The sequence below is a fragment of the Stenella coeruleoalba genome (genome assembly GCF_951394435.1).
Source record: "Stenella coeruleoalba genome assembly, chromosome: 6".
Taxonomy (NCBI): domain Eukaryota; kingdom Metazoa; phylum Chordata; class Mammalia; order Artiodactyla; family Delphinidae; genus Stenella; species Stenella coeruleoalba.
In genome coordinates, this window is record NC_137151.1 from 105,387,226 (window position 1) to 105,410,965 (window position 23,740).

General features: G+C 36.2%; 1 protein-coding gene across 1 annotated transcript in view; it reads left to right on the plus strand.

The window, feature by feature from the left end:
- Positions 1 to 23,740, plus strand: part of SPAG16 (sperm associated antigen 16) — an 885,716-nt gene that overhangs the window by 829,511 nt on the left and 32,465 nt on the right. The window lies entirely within an intron of this gene.

Below are 23,740 nucleotides of genomic sequence, written 5' to 3' on the forward strand. Positions count from 1 at the left end.
AATGTCACTTAATTCCTTAAAGCACAAGCTCTACCCAGTACCAGGTCACCAGAAATGAGCAGATAGATCTCTAGGGCAAACTCAAGCTTTAGTGTCTTTCAGAATTTTTGCATTTTTACTTTTTGTCCTAAACTATAACCCACTCTCCCCTACAAATTAAGGAATGCATTTCAAAAGGTTTTTTTTAGTTTGTAGAGCATTGCTATATGTTTTTGTACTGGAAGCGGTTCTCTAGACATTTGGTCTCTCATATCGCCAAAATAAAAGAACATATAGGACCTACTCTGAAATCACAGACTTAGTCACTGTTATTCCTGCTGCTCACATCACCTCTGTGAGCAGGGGATCTTTACCAGCTATGGCTCCAGAATTAGGAGCTCTGGTTTTTGCAGTCTTCTGAACTCTGGTGGCTTTATTTCATCATGGAGAGTCTACAGAGACTCCAATGATGATGAGGGTTGGCAAAGATATAACAGGAGTTATACAAGTATACAAGTACTTTTGACTTGTCAGGCTGATCAGTTGACTGTGTTGGGTATTTTCAGTTTCCCCTTGCCATACACACTGTTATTTCATATTACTATGATGTTTTTTGCCTATTAGTTTTAAATCTATTCTCATATAACAAGGCACCCATTTATATCAATTTGCTGCTTTTTCTCCCCTTGTAAATATATGCCTGATTCTTTTCACAACCTCACAGAGGTGAAGGGGAAAGGAAGGATCAATTACTAAAGGCTTACTAAAAGCACCTGCTAGGTACTACCTATATGTTATTTTTTTATTCTTGTTTTATAGATAATAACATCAACAACAATAGTGATACAGGCTTACATTTATTGAGAGCTTACTATGTGTCAGGCACTGCTCTAAGTATGGCACATGTATCAAATTTTATATTCCTCACAACAACCCTGTGAGATGCCACTTATATCCCCATTTATAGATGAAGAAATAATCTTGAAGTTAATTTTGTGAGTTCATAGAGCTAGTGAGTGACTAAAGATTTTGTGAGTTCATAGAGCTAGTGAGTGACTAAAGATTTTGTGAGTTCATAGAGCTAGTGAGTGACTAAAGATCAGGATTTAAATTCAGGACTGCCTGACTCCACACTTTATGTCCTTTTTTTGTGCAACAAATTGGCTACTGTTCTAAAATCATATTGGGCACCTGGGGAAGCAGTATTTTTGTTTGACAAAACAACAACAAAAAGGCGTTTCAGTGATGCTAAAGAGTTAATACAACTTTAGAGCACAAGACAATATTTTTAACAACTGAAAAAAATCCAGTTCTTTGGCCTTACAGAGAACATTTAATTCTCATGGCTGTGCCTGTCATGTATTTCTACATCAATTGTGGATGAACTATTAACTTCCAAATTAGTCACTCCAGGGTTCTATTTACATTTTTAATAGAGAAAATATCAGAGAATCATAAGGCCTAAGTTAGATTCAAGAAATTTTCAAGATAAATAAGTGATCAGAGCAACAGAATGTATCCCAATGCCATATATATCATTGAAGAGTTAATTAACTATATTAAGGAAAATATAGTGTCAATTTGTTCTAATTCAGAAAAATTGAGAGAAATTATTAAAACCAGACTTAAATGAAGAAGGTTTAATCTGCATAATCTACAGGAGACTTGTCTGGCCACCAAGGACTCCTTGCTAATGAGCTCTGACTTGGTTAAAGCCCCTCTGAGGGAGAGTGTTGAGTCTACAATTGGCTTGCTAATGAGCACTGTCAAGATGTAGATTGGTCTCAGGTGCTGTACTCTCAAACAAGCAGGAAGTTTTCCTCCTGAGTCAACTTCTTGAGCAGAACTTGGTATGCAAGTTTACCCTGTCACCTTCCTCCAGCCATAAATCACCACAGTTGTGTCATTTCTTGGGACAGGGCACAAAGAATATTTATCGTGAAATGAGATGATTTGTAATTTTTAGGACATCAGTAGTTTCTCCTTAATGGCTCTCTCAGCCAACTTACTGATGGATTATGAATTGATAAAAAGTCAACATGATATGTTAATAGATTTAAAGTATATTAGAATATTCTTCTGGACAAGAGAAGCAAATATTTTAGACATTCAAGCATGTTTCTTTAACTCTTAAACAGCTACAGACAGAAAAAAATCACTAAAAATAAACTCTGGTGTTGACATCTCATTTTAACCATAGCAAACAAATTGAAAAGCCAAGGTATTCTATAACTTTCCACCAACATCACCTTTATAAACAAGTTCTAAGATAGTGTACAACAATCTTAGGAAGCTCTAACATTTTCACAAAAGCAAGATTCTGTAGCCACCTTATATTCAGCAAAGTTTCTATTGTAATTTATAGGGTACTCTGAGGTAGGTGCAGTGCCATTTACGCTAAAAGTCCATCACTATGGAGTTACATACTTAAAGTAGGCTACTAGGGTCAAAACTTATCAAACTGAATGAAACCACTTCAGTGTAATACAATTGTTACAATTTAAAATTGTCTTTTGCATTGTCAGAAGCTGCCAATAGTTTGGTATTGATAAGCAAGTTAAAATCCTTCATCTCTGTTGTATGCTTTCTTGGTTTTTTTGAAACCTTACTATTTTTCAAGTGGTCAGGACACCACTAATAATATAATTTAGAAATGTAGATATCAAGTGAAGTGGAATTCTTAGGCTACACACCCACATACTCACATATACATGTACATGCATAAACATACACACACTAATTTATGTTTTTGCCTTTGTTACTAAATTTATTATTATGTAGTCACACTGAATGTGAGTTGCTAGTCCTACTGTGAAGTCACTTCTTAATCTAATTTTAGTTTTTTGTTTTAAGTAGAGAATGAATTTGAATCCTGACAATCTCTCACTCTTCTCCAGTCTCATAACCTCATGTTATACCCGTGGCTTCCTCTTCACTATGGCTAGTCGATAAAGAATTTACCTAACGAATATATATTGAACTATTACTTAATGAGATAGCTACAAAAATACATTATATAAGTTCCCCCCAAATTGCAGTGTACCAAACACTGCCTAAGTGCATGGAGGAAACACAAGAAAACTAGACATGTTACCTAATCTTAAGCAGCTTCTAATTTTATTAGGAAGATAAAATACAAGTACATCTGTGATTCAGAGTAGAATGTGATGAGTGTTTTAAAAAACAGAAAATGCCATAACACAGTAGGAACCATTCATGCACACACACAAAATTGGAGCTATTGAGCTCTCTCAATTTTCCTCGTTCCCATCCCTAAATTTAATTACCATTTATCCTTATTTATGTTCCTCCTGCTTTCCTAAACCACTCATTCCATCAAGACTTTTTTTTTCAGTTGACATATAGTTGACTTACAATATTGTTTCAGGTATACAGCATAGTGATTCAATATTTTTGCAGATTAGATTCCATTACAGGTTATTACAGATAATGAGTATAATTCCCTGTTCTATACAGTATATCCTTGTTGCTTATCTATTTTATATCTAGTAGTTTGTTAATTTCATACCCCTAATTTGCCCCTGACCCCTTTGGTAACCATAACTTTGTTTTCTATATCTATGAGCCTGTTTCTGTTTTGCATGTACATTCATTTGTATTATTTTTTAGATTCCACATGTAAGTGATATCATACAGCCTTAGGCCTTCTCTGTCTGACTTACTTAAGAATATTACACTCTAGCTCCATCCACATTGCTGCAATTGGCAGTATTTCATTCTCTTTTATGACTGAATAATATTCAATTGCATATATATGCACCATATCTTCTCAATCCAGTTGTCTGTTGATGGACACTTGGATGGTTTCCATGTCTTGGCTATTGTAAATAGTCTGCTATGAATATTGAGGTGCACGTATCTTTTTAAATTAGTGTCTTTTATTTCCTGGATATATCCTGAGGAGTGGAATTGCTGAATCATATGATAGTTCTATTTTTAGTTTTATTTTAAAGAAACTCCGTACTGATTTCCATAGTGGCTGCACGAATTTATATTCCCACCAACAGTGCATGAGGGTTCCCTATTCTCCACATCCTCTCCAACATTTGTAGATACTTTTTGATGATAGCCATTCTGACAAGTGTAAGGTGATACCTCCTTTTGCTTTCTATTTGCATTTCTCTAACAATTAGTGATATTGAGCATCTTTTCATGTACTTGTTAGCCATCTATATGTCTTCTTTGGAAAAATGTCTATTCAGGTCTTCTTCCATTTTTTTGATTGAGTTGTTTGGGTTTTTTTGATATTGAGCTATATGAGATACTTGTATAGTTTGGTTATTAACCCCTTGTCAATCACATCATTTGCAAATATTTTCTCCCAGTCCATATGTTGTCTTTTTATTTTGTCAGTGATTTGCTTTGATATGCAAAAGCTTTTAAGTTTAATTGGAGCCATCTGTTTATTTTTGCTTTTATTTCTTTTGCCTTAGATAAATCATAGCAATATTTTTCTATCTATGTCAATGTTTTTTTATCTGTGTTCTGCCTATGTTCTCTTCTAGGAATCTTATGGTTTCAGGTCTTAAATTTAGGTTTTTAAACCATTTTGAGTTTATTTTTGTATATGTTGTGAGAAATGTTCTAGTCTCATTGGGTTTTTTTGTTTGCTTGTTTGTTTGTTTTGTCATTGTTTTGTATATGGTGTGAGAGAATGTTCTAGTCTCATTGTTTTACATGTGACTGTCCAGCTTTCCCAGTGCTTATTGAAGAGACTGTCTCTTCTCCATTGTATATTCTTGCCTCCTTTGTTGTAGATTAATTAACTATAGGTGTGTGGGTTTATTTCTGGGCTCTCTATTCTGTTCCATTGATATATGTGTCTGTTTTTGTGCCAATACCATGCTGTTTTAATTACTCTAGCATCACAACATAGTTTGAAGTCTGGGGGTGGTAATACCTTCAGCTTTGTTCTTTTTTCTCAAGATTGTTTTGGCAATTTGGGGTCTTATTTGGTTCCATATAAACTTTAGGATTATTTGTTCTAGTTCTGTGAAAAATGTCTTGGGTATTTTGATAGGGATTATATTAAATCTGTAGCTTACTTTGGGTAGCTTACTTTGGCCGTTTTAACAATATTCTTCCAATTCAAGAGCATGGGACATCTTTCCATTTCTCTGTATCATTTTAAATTTCCTTCATCAGTGTTTTATAATTTTCAGAGTATAGGTCTTTCACCTCCTTGGTTAAGTTTATTCCTACGTATTTTTTTTTTGATGTGATTTTAAACAGGATTGTTTTTTACTTTCTTTTTCTGATATTTCATTATTAGTGTATAGAAACACAACACATTTCTGAATATTGATATTGTATCCTGCAACCTTGCTGAATTCATTTATTCTGTAGTTTTGGGTGGAGACTTTAGAGTTCTCTATAGAGATTATCATATCATCTGCAAATAGTGACATTCTTATTTCTTCCAATTTGGATACCTTTTATTTTTTGTCTGATTGCCATGGATAGGACTTCCCACATTATGTTAAACAGAAGTGGCAAGAGTGGGCATCTTTGTCTTGTTCCTGAGTTTAACAGGAAGTCTTTCAACTTTTTAATGTTAAGTTTTATGTTGGCCATGAGTTTGTTGTAAATGTTCCCTCTATATATATCTACTTTGATGAGAGTTTTTATCGTGAATGGATGTTGAATTTTGTCAAATGCTTTTTCTGTACTTATTGAGATGATCATGTGATTTTTATCCTTTCTTTTGATAATGTGTTTCACATTGATTTTGTGAATGTTGAATCATCCTTGTGACCCTGGAATAAATCCAGCTTGATCACAATATATGATCCTTTTTCTGAATCATTGGATTTGGTTTCCTAATATATCTTGTTGTGGATCTTTGCTTCTATATTCAGCAAAGGTATTGACCTGTAATTTTCGTGTTTGTTTTTTTTTTTTTTTTGTCTGTTTTTGGTATCAGGGTAATAGTGACCTTGTAGAATGAATTTGGGAGTGTTTCCTTCTCTTCAGTTTTTTGGAATAGCTTGAGAAGGATAGGCATTAGTTCTTCTTTATGTGTTTGGTAGAATTTCCCTGTAAAGCCATCCAGTCCTGGACTTCTGTTCACTGGGAGTTTTTTTAATTATAAATTCTATTTCACTTCTGGTAATCTATTCAAATTGTTTGTTTCTTCTTGACTCCATCTTGTCAGGCTGTATGTTTCTAGAAAATTGTCCATTTCTTCTAGGTTATAAAATTTGTTGACATGTAACTATTCATAGTATTCTCTTAGGATTTTTTGTATCTCTGTGGTATTCGTTATTTCTCCTCTTTCTTTTCTTTTGTTTATTTGGGTCCTCTCTCTTTTCTTCTTGGGGACCCTGGCTAGAGATTTATCAATTTGTTTTATCATTTTAAAAAAACAGCTCTTGGTTTCATTGATCTTTTCTATTTTTTTAATCTCTATTTTATTTCCTCTGATCTTTATTATTTCGTTCCTTCTGCAGACTTTGGGCTTTGTTTACTCTTCTTTTTCTTATTTTTTTTTTTTAGGTTGTTTGAGATTTTTCTTATTCCTTGAGGAAGGCCTGTGTTGCTATAAACTTCCCTCTTAGAGCTTCTTTTGCTGTATCCCATAGATTTGGAGTGTTGTGTTTCCATTTTCATTTGTCTTGGGAGTATTTTCTGATTTCCTCTTTTATTTCATTATTGACTCATTGGTGTTTGTTTGTTTTTGTAGCATGTTGTTTAGTCTCCAAATGTTTGTTATTTTACTGTTTTTTTCATCAAGACTCTTAATTCCATTCCCTCTTTCCTCTCCAGAGTCAGCTTTATCATTTCTTCCCTCTCTCCCGTAGCTTTAATCACTTTTCCATTACTGTGTTTTCTTCAATTTACCACTTTACCCAATTTTTTTCTCCATCAAAAATAACATCTTTTCCTAAACATATCTATATTTCACTTTTCTTTTAGTTCTAAAGCTCCTTGAGCTAGAAATAATCTTACTACCTCTACCGCCTCAATTCTTATTCACAGCTCAAACCACTGCAGTCTGCCTCTGCCATCATTCTTTTATGACTGGGTTTTCAAAGACCAAATTAAAAGGTCCTTGTAATGGTTGAATCCAATAATTTACATAACTATTCTTTACTATCTAAGGCTGTTGACCACTTCCTATATCTTTAAGCATTCTTTTCTTAGTCTCTGAGACATCTCCCCTAGTCTCAATGTACATCTTCTCTCTTTAAAATAAAATCCATCCCCATGCCTTCAAATATTATTTAAATGTTGATGAGTCCTATGGACCCACATTTCCATTCACCATGTGAACATCTTACCTGTAATTAAAACTTAACAGGTTGAAAAGTGATCCAAACATATTCCTTCTCCAGTCTTCTCTAGTTCAATTAATGGGCTTATCATGCTTTCTAATCAGGAAACCCAAAAGTTTTAGTGGATTTTTCCATCTTCACACCCTCTTACAACTAAATAGTAACTATTATTTTTTCATTCTACTAAAACATGTCTTTTAATTCTTTCTGTTCTTCTCCATCCTTCCTTCTATAGTATCTCCAGTAATTATACTAATACATAATTGATGCTGATATACAGTAGATTCTCAAATACTTGTTGAGTAGGTTAACTATTTACTGCTTTTGGATACTGTTTGCTGCATATGAAAAGTACTTTCTTTGTCCTACTTGTGAAAACAGCTCAATTCACACTCATTCTATAAAATATTCCCTAACTCTTTAATAAAGAGATACCCATTCCTCTGTGTTCCCATAGTACTTTGTTAATACCTCATATTATAGGTAAGAGTTACATACCATTTATGTTATATTGATGTTACTCTTTGTTTTCGTATTATTTCCCCATTAGACAATTAACTTCTTGAGGATATGCATCAGTGTTATGTATTTTTTGGTATCCTCATCATATTTACAATGCTTAGGTAAATCTTCATGGTTGCATGTTTGGATGACTGTGAGTTTACTAAAAGCTTCACACAGGAGACAGAATTTGAACAGGGCTTTAGAAATGGATTGTATTCTGGTATGATGAGAATGGCATTCTTTTTACACTGAAACTACAGAGTATTCTTTAAGAATACCTAGAAAGTCAACTCAGCTAAAATACAGGGACGCTTCTGAAGAAGGATTAATGGCAAATAAATTTGGAGGGTAGACCACAGATGATTATGTGGTAACATGAATGACAGGCAAGTGTGTTTATTATATTATTTTCCTCTGGGCAGAGGTGAGCTTGTATGGTTTGTGAGCACAGAGGAGTTGTTTATTCAAATTTATAACTTTAGGAAGATTACTGTGATGTCAGTATGTCTTAAGGAATGAGATATAGGCTGCAAAAGGTATTAGAAAGATATTGCAACAGTCCAGAAAGGAAAAAATGTGTAAATGAGCTATAGGATTAAAAAAAGAAAAAAAAAAAAAAGAATGGTAGGAGACACATTGTAAAGGAACCATCCTAGAGACTGAGGAATACGGCTGCTAGAGGATAAGGGAGAAAGAGAATAACTAAGGTTTCAAGCCTGAGTGACAGAGGGATGCTCCTGCTTTTAACAAGAGATTGGAAATACAAGAGGAAGCCTAAGTTTGTAGGAGAAAATTATGAGTTCAGTTTTGGACATAGTTTGAAGAGCAGATATGAATTTGAACTTGAATATCAACACTTACTTAAACTCTTCATATCAGGATTGCTTTTCTTTTCCTATTAAATGACTTAGGGAACTATCACTTGGTAAGATATTCAAGACCAAATTCTCCTGCTAACAGCAGCCTTCAGTGAATGACTGCCATTTTGACTGATTGGAAGTTGCCATCCAAAAGTACCTGACAGCTGAATCATAAGCAGCACTACCAATGAAGTGAATAGCAAAATTAAACAAGACATAAGCAATGTAACCTTAAGAATTTTAAATAGAAGAAAATCCATGCTTCAGGAGTATTCCTTATATAATAGAGAGAGTAGTGTTAAGAGCTGAATAAATGAAAAAAAATCAGAGTTCCCTAAAATTGATTAAAATTATATTTTTTCACAGTATTTCCATTAAAAATATGAAGGTGACTAATGCCCATTTCCTATACTTTATATCTTTTGAAATATATTAATTTTCCCTGCTGTGAAAAATGACATTAAAAACAAGATGATAGGGCTTCCCTGGTGGCACTGTGGTTGAGAGTCCTCCTGCCGATGTAGGGGACACAGGTTCGTGTCCCGGTCTGGGAGGATCCCACATGCCACGGAGCGGCTGGGCCCGTGAGCCATGGCTGCTGAGCCTGTATGTCCGGAGCCTGTGCTCCGCAACGGGAGAGGCCACAACAGTGAGAGGCCCACGTACTGCAAAAAAAAAAAAAAACAAACAAAAAGAAAAACAAGACGATAGGGAGAGATGACATCTTTATTATTCTGTCATATAAAACTAGTTCTTCACTCTCTTCAAGGTCTGTTTCTTTCTAAAAGTGACAGTCTGATGCATTCTATTATCAAATTCTAAGTAGCCTTGATAAAGCACCAATAAATTTATCCTTACAACTGAAAATAAAAAAGAATTCTATAAATGCATACCTAGGAAAAATGTAAGAGACTAGTCATCAGAACAACTATATTTGTCAGATAACTTTTAAAGGCCTTTACTCTGTGTTTCCTGTGCATTACTGAAATTGTGACTATGGTCAGATAGTAGGTATATAGCTTCTATCAAAATGCTTTTCCACTACTGAGTGATAGTTTGGGTATGACCTACTTTTTCAAAGTATTACCTAGATCAGAAGTATTTAAACATTTCCTCAGAGGAAAACTACCCAACATAGTATAAAATGAAATGTGTGTGTATGTATATAGATATGTGCTGGAGATTTTATTATATAATAAAATATATATAAAATATTTAATAAAATCTCTAGTACATGTCTACCTAATGAATATAATATGTATCTCTAGCACACACACATACACACACACACATATCACATATATACAGATATATGTGATACATAACAAATATCTATATATAAGGGTGTATGTGTGTGTATATATTGTGTATGTGTGTATATACGTATATAGCATAAAGAAAACACAGTGAGCAAGTAAGCGCAAAGATCCATAAATGGAAGTTCCAATAGCTGACTCAAGGGAATTTGGAATTTAATGAATAGGTGTTAAATTTTGTGCATTGTATCATTTAACGTTGAGTATGTTTGAGTTACCATAAAGTTAACCAAAGCTTGGTTTGATCGATGCTTCAGTGAGTCTCCAGTCATTGGAAGGAAATAATTAGAACATTGGGGGAAAAGGTGATAACACAAGAAGATAAGTAATGGCATTAAATGCCAGTTGCTCCGCTCCCGCCATCTGCTGTAACTTAGGTTACATAGAGCACCAAAATGGTTCGGTGCGGTTCAGAAAAGCACATTTGTCAGTAGGTTACATAGAGCATCAAAATGGTTCGGTGCGGTTCAGAAAAGCACATTCGTCAGTGTGAATGCTCCCCCCAAGCAGTCTTTCCTAGCATGTTATATTTCAAAGTCTATTGTAAAGACTCTCCTGAGATTTAAAGCCTTAAATTCTCAAGCCCAACTAAACAGAAGTGGTAAGGAAGGTGAAAAGCCTTCTTTTATTGCTCGTAACCATTCTCCAGCTGTTCCTCTTTGGTGTGCCTAGAGCGGAAGGTTTCTGTTGGGGATCAGTGGAGACAGGGTTGGAAAGTTGGCAGAGTTAAATTCGTCTTGCCTTAAAATGCCAGATGTGGAAACTTAACCTATGATATCTTAATACTGTTATATAGAAAAGATTAAGAATTAGGTAAAAAAAAAATTCAAAAACTTAAAAACAAATGAATTCAAGAGTAGAAAGTTTGGAACTTTCTTAAACAATTCATGTGGCCAGTAAACTTCACATTGATTATCACAAGGCAAACAACTCAGAGTTAGCTGTGCTTACTGGCTTGTTCTCTGTAAACATGCTTTCATTGTCCTTCATGTGAACTGAAAACCATATACTAGTATGGCCTGAGGGATTAGTTCCATGGAATTAAGGAAACTCTACATCAAACCTAACTGACTCTAATTAGCCTAATAGATTAATGACTTTCTAGTACTTAAAAAGCAGAAAAGGTTTCTATGCTATATGATTACAAGTTTGAACTCAAAGAATCTTCTTCAGGGAATGTGGACTAAACCTTGAGGCATGTAAATAAAATAATGCCTTTATTCCCAATAAACTTTTTTATTATTATTATTGTGTAGACAAAATAGTACTGCTGTCCCATACAAATATACTCCCAAGTCTCTCAAGCCCTTTTTTCCCTGATACTTGTTCCCAGGTGATATGCTGTCTTCTGACTATAATCTGGCTGTGTCCAGGAGCTTCAATTGTGTTTTCAGAAAATTCTGTTACTGGATACTTATTCTAAATGTTTTAATTCTATCAATTCCATCTCTTCCCATGATAAGTCTCATTCTCACAATATGGAACATTTTTCCACATTCTCCGACTTATAACTTTAGAGGCTGGAATGATGTAAGCATATGGTGAAAAACTTTGAAAGCTTCTGTGAGGATTTGGTGGACAGAAAAGTGTTCTTTCTAATGACAGGAATCTCAATATCATAGCTTCAAATTTCTATAAAGCATACTAAGTCTTCCCTTTAGTTACATAAGTATCTCATGAAAATGTTCTTTATCAATCCCATATCATCAACATATTTTTGAAATAACTTTTTCTTGACTTCCCTAGATACATTTTTCTTTCTAAAACTATCACATCTGTTTAAATATGCCTTGTTCTTTTCTACTGACACCTTCAAACCCATTCCATCCTGCTTCCTAACCCATATTTTCCCTTCTCTTCTTCCTGATCCTATCATACTTTTCTATTATAATATCTCCTCTGATATTCTAGTTTGTGGTCAAGAAATATCTGAATATTTTCTTCTTCTCTTGAGAGTAGACCATCAATCGCTTTGCTTAATCAAAACTTGGTGTTTTCTCATAATAATGCCCCACAAGTAGTTTTCACAAGTGGAGGCTATTTGTTTTTTCTCTGCGTGAAGGGAGAAAAAATTTGCAGCATTTTGTTCCACCTTATCTTACCCTAGAACACTTGTCTCATACTACCCTAGGGAAGTCCATCCTAATTTAAAGCAAATTTTCTATTCATATCAACTTAATCCTACTTTAATCAACAAACTGTAAGCCATGTTTCCTGATTTTTGGAAGACTGAGTACCTAATTCACAGTTATCCTCTATCCACTATTACTGTCATCCTGAGAAAATCTCAAGATAGTCCACCTAATTAATTAACTTCAGTTTTGATTCCTTGTATTCCTGTGGCAAAACTCAAGCCATTTTAGAAATCAGTTCACATGACCACACCATGAACTTTTGTTACTAGCTAAGATCCTTATACTTCTTGGAATGTAAATTGTGAAATTCCCATCTCTGCCTAAAGTATCTTAGCTTTCCAATTCTCCAATACCCCTACTCCATCATAATCTGTTCTGCATCATGAACAGGTTTGCAAGGCAGAAATAAGAGACACAGTTGTAGAGAACAAATATATGGACACCAAGGGGGGAAAGCAAGGTAGGGGGGTGGTGGTGGTGGTGGGATGAATGGGAGGTTGGGATTGACATATATACAATAATAGGTATAAAATGGATAACTAATAAGAACCTGCTGTATAAAAAAATAAATATAATTTAATTTAAAAAGAATCTGTTCTGCATCAGGAATCTTCACCAGAAGTCCTTAATACTCACCTTCTCCATTTTGGAATTAACTTCTTGTCTTCCAGGACAGAACCCCATGATCAGTTATTTCACCTACTATTGTCTGGACCCTGAATCCTGTTATGTTCCTTTATCTTCTACCACACCTCTTGTCAATCTCCAACCTTATGTCAACCTAAGGACTATCTAAATTTAAAGGTTGTATGAGAAGAAAAAGACAGGCTTTGAAATCTTAACTTGGACCAGAATCTTGTTCTACCACCCACTAGGTTTGTGATGTTGAGAGCTTTGGGTTCCTCATCTGTAAAATGAAGATAATTCTTTTTACCACATTATATGGTTTTTATGAAAGCTACATGATGCAAACACCCTAGCTCAGAGCAGACAATAAATGATTCTGCCTCACTTTTCACTGTGAGAGAGAGAGAGAGAGAGACTATCACTTCTTAACTTTATCTCAATATTGATCCTTGGTTGACTCTTCTCATTCTCTACAATGATTTATTTCAATTTTGCTTCCAAGACATATGCTCCACTTCTGGCTCCTGATTCTCAACAGATGTAACATGTTTTTGATGTTTTGTGTTTTTTGTTTTTTTGGTTTTAAATCAGGAGAATGTAAATCATGGGGTTGTGAACTCCTTCAATTTTTCTTCCAAACTTACCTAAATAGTCGTCTATGTTATCTCAGGGAAGAAGTAACTCCTTTCTAAGGCCAATCCTCCATCTATCATATTGATCTTATCACTTTTTGCCTCCTCTGAGATGACACTACTCTAGCAATTATTTTTTCCTCTGGTATCATAAATCTCTCATCTCTGGCTCATTTTCCCACTCTACCAATCAACTTCATCCATTAAAATAATTTTTAAATAAACGTATATACACTACCAAATGTAAAACTGATAGCTAGTGGGAAGCAGCCGCATAGCCCAGGGAGATCAGCTCAGTGCTTTGTGACCACCTAGAGGAGTGGGATAGGGAGAGTGGAAAGGAGGAAGATGCAAGAGGGAAGAGATATGGGGATATATGTATATGTATAACTGATTCACTTTGTTATAAAGCAGAAACTAACACACCATTGTAAAGCAATTATACTCTAATAAAGATGTTAAAAAAGAAAAGAATAGAATATACATTTCCACCCTCACCTCAGTGTTGAAATTTTTTTTTCCAATGTTAAAAATGTCCTCGTGGTTGGCAAACTGTAACACTTGGCTTTTATATCTGCAGCTCTTGACATTATTGCCCAGAACCTATTCCTTGATAATACCTTCCTGTGAAGTCTACAGTGCCGCCCTCCTTTGTCTTTTTCTTCTCTTTTTCTGACTCATCTTGTGTATATATATCTTTACTAATTGCTCTTCTTCAATTCTACCATAAAAACTCTCCAAATGGACTAACATTATATAAAGAAATGGTAGGTTTCTTCCCATTTCTCATTAAGTAGGGTGTTTTTTTCAAAAAACCATAACAAAATGTTTAAGCTATTTGACCACTTCCCATCCATGCCTGAACCGCATCCAGTCTCCAACATGCCTCCACTTACCTTGCTGTTCCACATATTACAAAGCTGCAGTGCTCACCCTAAAATGCATTCATCTTTATTGAAGAATTCAGTTTTCCTGGAAAATGTAACCTGCTGTGCTTCTCAAGAACATGTGTTAGAACACACTATAATAATAGGATTGTGTTTTGAGGATGAACAAGTGAAGTCACATTTCAGTCAAGTTTTCTATATACTCCCAAACTCCTAGACACTCTCAGGCCTATTTGTAGATGGATGTTTAACTTCCAGGAGGTCAACCGCCATCTAGTATGGTTGTTCTGGGTCTTTATAGAGCTCTGAAGGGCTGTCACTCTAATGGAGCCATTGTCAAGTTCACAGTCTAAGGCAGACTGTTAGGGTAATTCCCTATATCTGACTGAAGCCTTCAGAATGTAGGATAACTCTAAGGCTGTTCTTCAGTGAAGTCATCCTAATGGAAGTCCTCTATGAGGAAGTCCATTGTTCCTATGTAACAACAGCCAATCAATTACTGAACAAGCACAAGTTGCACATTAGCACTTGCTCTTCTGTGCCAGGCTCTATGCTAGAGGTTGTCTGTAAAGGCAGCTAAACCTGAAAACATTATAATTCATATCGTTGGTTTATGTGAATTTATTTTCTTGCAAAGAGTAGAAGATTCTGATCTGTGTGTGTGTGTGTGTGCATATCTTGTGTATAGTTTATTACTCGACCTTCCCTTGTCTTCTCTTAACTTTGAGATACATCTCAGTCTCATAGGTTTCTCCTATTAGATATTTCCTATTTTGAATCAAATTGATATACCATATAGAAGATTCATACTGCAGTCAGATATTAGTGATTCTTCTTGTACCAGGTTTGAAGATAGAAAATTATATATAAAACTAAATTCCATGCTGTTGCATGCTTTATCTCTATGATAGAGGTAGAATGCACTACAGGCTGTTTCTACTATTTCCTTTCCACGGCCAGATGGGACAAAGTGATCTCAGCTTTCTTTGAAGCACCGTAACAGTGTAACTCACCAGTCTCTATCATTTAAGCTTCAAAATTTTTAAAAATCAGACTTCCTTTCCTAAAAACAAACAAAATCAAGTTGCATATGACCAAGGATACCATAAGAGCTTGAAGGAAAAAGAGTGAAAAACAAGTAACTTTCCTGTTTAACCTCATTTGAAATATATCCTAGGGAGCTGTTTCAAACAGAAAAAAAGAAGCCAATTTTTTGCTAAGGATGCGAAGGTAGGTGTCAAGCCTTGTCCATAAGTGCTTTCTCTGTGCTGTTTATCCACTCATCTAGAGAGAACTACATGGATTCCAGAGACTTGGTCCCAAGAAGTTTACGTTTTAGGGCAAAGAGAGTGTTTTATAATGACATAATTCCTAGACAGTAGGAGTAAAGGAATTATAACATTTTTTTGCCAACCTGTAGTAAAAAATTTCAGCCCTTCCTTTGTTATCACTTCCTCCCTGGCCCCAAGAAATGCCATGCTATTTTGTTACCCATCTTGATATTTTTTAAGATTAGAAATAAAACGTTTATTTGGGTTGAAATATTCAAATGTATATATGTACCAGGAAATGCTGCTACCTCCATTTTCTGATGCTCTGGATGGCAAAGCAATACTCAAAAGGAAGGAAACTCATAATGAATATTTTAGGTAACTCCAAGTCTATGAGAAAATCAGAGTATATCAAAGAATGTAATAAAATTATATGTTTTCCTTATTTATGAAATCCTGATGAGGTTAATATGCCTCCAGACTGATACTTTCTTAATAAAAAGAAATAATTGCTTCAGAAAAAAAATGCTTTAAGAATAAACTAATGATGCCAAGAATTTTTTTGGACGATTTTATAATACCTTTAATAAAATGGCACTCTCTCACCACCAACGGATATTATGAAGAGGATATGGAGATGCTATATGCCAAAGTAAAAATATAGGATTACATTTCCTCTCATGATACTATTGATTATATGAGACATGGCTATAAAGCAACGAAAGTGATTACAAGAGCCACACGTTATATGGTTAAACTTTATGATGCAGCTCATCCTCTCAGAACAATATCAAACAATTTTCAAAATGGAAATGTCTTAAATTATTATGCAGGCAGTCCATGACTTGCAATGCTCAACTTATTAATCAATGTGTAGAAGAAAGAATAGAGAAATCTCAGAGTAAAGCCCCCACTTCACTAGAACAATGGCCCTTAGTTTCTAATTCAAAAGTTCTGGTAGGTCATTCAGAGAGAGGGAGACAGAGACAGACAGATGACTTTGCTGATGGGAGTGCAAACTTGAAGGGAGGGGCCTTCTTTTGTGAAGAGGTAGAGGTGGAGAAAGTAATTGATTTTTGCTGTACGTCTTTTTTATCTCCTGCCAATGATGAATGGAATAGAAGTTGTTCAGATTTCATTTTCTCGTGGCAGTAGTTCCATCAATCATAGTTACAGTTGAAATAATGTGAAATCATTCCTTCACTTAGCAATATTCCTTTGAGCACCCACTACGTGCACAAAACTGACCATGTTCCAGGAATATGAAGGTAAGGAAAACAGACATGGTTTTCATTCTTGAGTTTGTCTGTCAAGTGAGAGCCAAAAACAGGCAAAATTAGAATGTAGCAGGATAAAGTGCTAAAACAGAAGCATGCAAAGTCCATAAAGAACAATGGCTAGAGGTAGATTGAGGCCAGCCTGCAGGAACCTACCTGGAATTGTACACTATAGAATTTGGATTTTACCTCAAGGGCAACTGATAAAGACAGCCTTTATGCTAATTGTTTTAAGTGAACATCCAAAAGTGTGCTTGGCAGCAATATGCCAGGGAGGGAATCTGGAATGACTCTAAAAATATCCAGGATGATTTTCTTCAGATCCAATTCCCAAATAAGCAAATTTGTCCAAAATCTATTTGATAGATGTTAAAATCAATGCTTACAATGAAATATATCTGATTATACATTAAACAGGACAGGAAATTCGAGGGACTACCAGCACAAGAACACTAACTAACGTCTCTGAATGTTCAGCAGAAATAAAAATAAGCCAGCATTTAACTCACTCACCAGCTTATTCCTCTAGCTCCTGTTGCCTGACAAACTCTCTCTTCTAAAATATTTGGTATCATAAACTCTTTTCTCAAACAGAATGGAGACAAAAAGAACATGAAAAACTCTAAATTTCTCAAAATACAAAACTCTAGAGAGGCATCCTGCACCTGCAACCCCAAAAGCAAATGTGTTGAATAATCAGGGACCCCAAACACTAGAGCAACACTAAAGTAATTTACGAAGCTAATCATTATGTGAAAATAGAATATTTGATTTCTGCACCAAAGTTACCTCGAAGTAGATGCATGCCTCATTCAATTAAATAAAGCACCACAAACAATCATTTAGCTCAATGTGTGGTTCTCAGTAAGCGTTCAATAAATCTAAGTTCCTTCCTTAGGGCACTGTGTCTTTTATTTTTGGTGTATGTCCTTCCTGGCACATGGAGGTGAGGTCTGCATGATTCAAAATCCTGTTAGGTGACAGTTGCATGTCACCTACATTCTTGGTATATTATGGAAAGATACACTGTACTCTTAAGATTTTTAATATCAAAATGCCCTCAAGATAAGCATGCTGTTACTGTGTTAGTATAAATATGGGTCTTCAAGAACATGTCAAAACAGGGCTTTTCTCCTTTAATCAGCTGTAGAACTAACATCTTCAGCCCCTTGAGTGTTAAAGATTTAGGGGAAGGATAGCAGCCTCAGCTCACTCCCTTTCTCTAGCACTTGCTAGCTTTTCTAGACCTCAACTAATTTTGAAACGGAACTTTAAATGGTTTTCTAGTATGAATAAGAGTTTGGGTTTCTAAGAAAATATGTGACATTGTTAGAAAACGTAAGAGTTGAAGTTTCTCCATAATGAGCTATTTTGGTTTTCTAGAAACTTGTTAGGGAACAGTGGCCAAAAACCAGCTTACTAAATGTGGCAGTTTTTTCTCTTGTTTATTTTTTCCTTAACTTGGTCTTCATAGTCTCTCTTCATTACCTGAGACTAGAATATAGCTTTTCATTACCGCCTACACTGAGTAGACTCTCCACAACACATGAGTGTCATGAATGCGTGCTGACATTTACACACTTCCCCCCCCACCACACACACGCACACACACACCTCATATAAACAAAAACACATATGGAAACAGTGAAGAAAGGCAATAGCAACCCTGGTATGCTTTGTTGTCTATCAATATATCTATAAATATTAGGCAGATAGAGTCTTAACCATGGAATCATACAACATCGTGCCCCCTGTGGTTTTCTTCTCATGTATCTAAAGTTGGTATTGAACTAAGCATAGTGGTTACCTCTGAAATGAGAGATAGGGAGAAGGGAGATTTTCCTAATTTCACGAGTTAACATCTCCACGATTGGGAATCGTTTCTCAGTTGACAATGTGTCAGCTTAATTGGAAGTGTTCTTCTCTCTCTTAGTGACACATAAAACAGCAGCACACCTTTCAATCTGTGTGCCTTAGATTCTTTAAGATATGCTATTTTTTTTTTTTTTTTTTTTTTTTTTTGCGGTACGCGGGCCTCTCCCTGTTGTGGCCTCTCCCTGTTGTGGCCTCTCCGGAGCACAGGCTCCGGATGCGCAGGCTCAGTGGCCATGGCTCACGGGCCCAGCCGCTCCGCGGCATGTGGGATCTTCCCGGACCGGGGCACGAACCCGCATCCCCTGCATCGGCAGGCGGACTCTCAACCACTGCGCCACCAGGGAAGCCCCTAAGATATGCTATTTTTAAAGCTGTTGCATGATAGGTGATTTTTGTTTTCCTGTGTTTTAAAATTTTTAAATAACAAAGAGGAAGGAATAAAAAATAATGGAAAAAATGAGAGGAAATGCTGAAAAACAAAATAGAAATTGATAATGGGGCAATTCATGGCAGAATTAAATATTCTAGGGTGTATTAAATGTATTTTAGTTATTTGTATACCTGACCTATCTCTAACTAGAATACAAGAGACCATGATATCTTAATCAATTTTGAATTACCTCTGGGATACAGCATACTTCTTGGTAACTTAGTAACTTAGCAAACATTGTTTCATTAAGTAGATTATGAAATGAATTAGCTTTTAAATACATTGTGCAAATTTATCCAGACCACACTTCTCAGACCTCTTAGTCATTTTCTCAAACTATGCCTGCTTGACCTCAGGAAACCAGACCTGCAGAAACCTGGGGCAAAAAAAAATAGTTCAAAATGATAAAAACCAAATTGGAAATTGATTAGTTTAAAACGATATTTTTCTTGATGATAATCTTGTGTTGTAGTGAATCTTCTATATCTTCAATTAAAAAGACTTTATTATAATGAAACCAAGCCGAACTCAGCAGTTAGACTGAGGGTCCTTCTCTGTTCACACAGCTTTCCCTACAGCACTGAACATTCTCTAAAAATATCTCCTGACTCCTTGTCTGTCTTCCCATTTTGAAAAGGAACAAAGACATTCATCTTTGTAAGAGAGATGCTTAGAATGATGGCTAGCATGCGGGCTAGGATTCCATACATGTTGATTAAATGACATACATGAATGACAAATTTTTAAAATGTAAAATGTGATTTTAGTAGTGCTTAGGAATGGGGCCATGTGGCTATGTTAAGGACATGTGGCAAGCAAAATAATGGCCCCCCGAAGATAGCGTGTTCTAATCCCTGGAATCTGAGGCTATGTTACCTTATAGGGTAAAAGGGACTTTGCAGATGTGATTAAATTAGAACTGTTGAGATGGGGGCTTATCATGGATTTATCCAGGGGACCCAATATAATCACAAAGGTCCTATAAGAGGAAGCAGGAGAATCAGAGACAGAAAAGCAGATGCGATGACAAAAGTAGAGGTGGAGCCATAAGCCAAGGAATGCAGGCAGCCTCTAGGAGCCCAGAAGGGCAAGAAAGTGGATTATTCCCTAGAGCCTCTGGAAAGAATGCAGCTCTGCTGCCCCATTTCAGACTTCCGGTCTCTAAGACCGGAGAGAATAATGAATTTGTGTGTTTTAAGCCATTAAGTTGTGGTAATGGTGACAGCAGCAATAAGAAACTAGTATAAAAGGGAAATCAGTTAGGGATAATTTGGCTTTGAATAGCAAGAACTTCAAACCAAACTGGTTTAAATACTAAGAAAGTACACTGGTTTGCAAATTAGGACGTCTGATAAGAGGCAGAGTACATTGTCTCGGTAATATCATCAGTGATTCCACTTAATTCATTCCTGTATCTCTGCTCTGCAGGTATTTCTGTTCTATTGACTTCTCCCTTATAAATTTGAGAAGACTGCCAGTAGCAATTGGAGTTAAATGCTTCCTTGTTGATTTTTAGCAGTAAAAAGCCAGGCTTCTCCTAATTATCTACCTTGATAGACTTGGACAAATCAGGGCCCATCCCTGGAGCTTCCCTTAAGGGCTACCTGTGACAGGGCAGATGCCTGAACGAAATCAGAATTCTATTAGAAAAGGGCAAGAGGAAAACATAGGCAGATTGAATACTTGCAATGCCCCACAAAGTATATCGCAAAATCCTGTCATTAGGAAAGTGTAGGGATGAGAATACTTAAACAAGTTCCAGGGATACCGTGCCCTCAGCCCCAGGACCAGGAAACAAGCTCTAACTTTTACTTGGCCATGTTTTCCCTTGCCCTGTAAGGACAGTTGTGTAATAGAAGGAGCAGCAGCAGTTAGTAAAACCCACAACTCATTCTGCCAGGCTCAGACTGGCAGTGACTCTGGACTTTTTTCCACCTGGGGAATGGCAACATGCCCAGCACCTTGGCTCATCACACCGCCGTCTGGCATATCTGCTGCAGGTTGCTGAACTCGGGATTCGATTGACACCAGATAGCCTCTGGTGAATCATCCCTAAAAATGGTGCATTCCCTTTGAAAATGGATACATTCCTTTGTATACATTACTGCATTGAAATCTGCGTCTTCATATGTGTTGTACAAGTATCTGATATGATAGTTCTGAGGCACTTCCTACCCAACCAGCCCTGTAGCCCGGCAAAGTAATACAGGGAGAAAAAAAGGATACAGAAAGGATATCAGTTGGGTAGTGATAAGGTATGTACTGAGCTATATACACTTATTTGTAAGATATTTCATTTATCTCCAACCTTCAGTGCATTACTTTCTGCAGTTTTCTAGAAGGGGAAATTTGAGAGCTAACTTGCAAAGCTTGTAAATGTCAGAGCTGTTATTAACCTTGAGGCAGTATGATTCCTAAGTCCACATGTTCCTCCTTCTGTACTCTGAGGGGCCACTCCCAGAGTTGAATATCTGAATAGAGTTGCCCCATCCTAACACCATCCTTATGACTTAAGATTTATCCCCAAACTGGTCCTGATGTCCTATAGAGAGGCTGAGAAATCTGAGGAGCATCAAACTTTCCCCAAGTTTGTTAGACATGGACATAGAGATGAGGGAAGGTCCCTCTAGATTAGTTCCGGAAGAAAGCTAGAATGGATATAGTGGCTTCGTGGCCCCTTTGTCTGCTCTACCCCAATTAAAAATAAGGGAAACCTAAGTGCAATAATATTGCTCATCAGGATTGATTGTGGTAATTTGGCTTGCTGGGTGGGCATATCCTTCCTCTACCATGGTCTAAGCATTTACAGAGGATTCACACCAAAGATAGAAAAGCATTACCCTTCAATACCCTTCTGTTTCTGGAGACCTTTCAGAAAGAACACTCAAATTGCCCCAGCCATATATACAGCTCAGGAGAGCCCAGGCCTCCGGGAAACAGGGTATGAATGGTCCAGACCCTGAATTTCACAAGGGCAGAGACTGCATCTTAAAAACACTGCATCTCCAGTTCCAAGTACAGTGCCTGACCCACAAAAAAATCATTATTGTTAAATGAAGGACTAAATAAATGAAAGAATGGTCAACTTAGCAAACATCTTGTCAGCAGAGAGGAAGGCAAGGATAGAGCAAGATGATAAAACAGTGTGTTTACGGTGGACGTATGTCATTATCCAACAAAATTTACGGAACAGTTTGCCTTAAGCAAGGCAGATCCTTAAGTCCCAGACCTATAATGACGACCTTTAAAATAGCACAGATTCCACTATTGGCATTCATGGGGTAGAAGCGAAAGATCTTTTTACCCAATAAGCATCATGTGAATTTTCAGGCTTTGCAAAATGTTAGTGTTTGAAAAGCATTTCTAGTCCCTGGCAGTCTTGAAGAAAATGCCTAAAACAGTTTTCAGAAATGCTTCTATTGAACCCTACTGAAATTGCCTTTTATGTAGTCCTGTGTGATTGCTTCTGCTTTATTGTTCAAGAACTGTTAATAATGAGTGAGAGTTTTAATATGCAGAAAATGAGCAACAGAATGGGACCCAAGTTTCTTTTATTTTTTAATGAAAGAAAGTAAAGACCCTGTTAGAGTCAGTTTCCAGAGATAATTTACTGGCATATACATTGTTTAACTTATTTCTAATTTAGAGATAGGTCAGTGTACAACAAAGTTAAAACAGAGCATACTTCCAACATGAGGTGGCTCAGAGGCTCTCGGGATCCACAAAACATTTTTTCATGGTAGCTGTGACTTGAAATCACAGAGTGGAAATGATAAACACCACAGCACCTATCAGGCAACAGCAGTGAGTTGAACGTGGTCACCACTGTTTGCATCACCATTTTCAGTGGATGTTTTCCATGATGTGAAGTCAATTATTGGTTCCACATCTACATTAGTGTAATTGGTTCTTACTCTCCAGAGGAGAATTTATTAAGGCAATTTCAGTAAATAAGCAGAAAAGGGTCCCTATTTGCTACTGAATCCACTGGGATGGATAATCACTCCTAGTTTCCTCCAGATCATAAGGGAATTCTTGGTACTGCTGTGTCTGTAAATACCCTTTTTCCCTTTGCAAGGGAAAGTAGAATGACACTTTTTTTTCCCAAGAAAATGTGTATGCTTAGTGACAACAATTCTAAGAAGCAGTACCTTTCAAAGTATTGATTATCACGTTTTAAAGAATGCTCATCGTGTTCAGGGGATCGTTCAAAGGAAGGGGCAAAGCAGGTGCCATTTCTAAATAGTTTAAAATTCCCAGTTACTATTAAGAAAATGCATGCCAAAGCTAAATTTCTAAGAGTTCTTGCATCAAACCAGATCTCTGGTAACCTAGCAAAATCAAGAGGTGCTCTTCTTTTGGAAAAGTTATTCCAAGTATGAAGGAGCAATGATGCCCTTTCACGTAGGCAAGTTCTTCATGCGTTGAGTGTGAGCTACGGGAAGGCATAATTCCCAAAGATGGTTGCCTCTTTTCTGCCAACATTTTTCATTTTGAGTAAAATATTTTCAGAACGCCCAAGAGATTTTATTATTTGAATAGGAGCCTAGAACCTCACATTTACAGCATATTTGGCAAGCTTTGGAATGTAATGTAGAAATCAGAACCATCTACAAAATTTCTGATGCATTCTCCACGCCTTCCGATGTTGA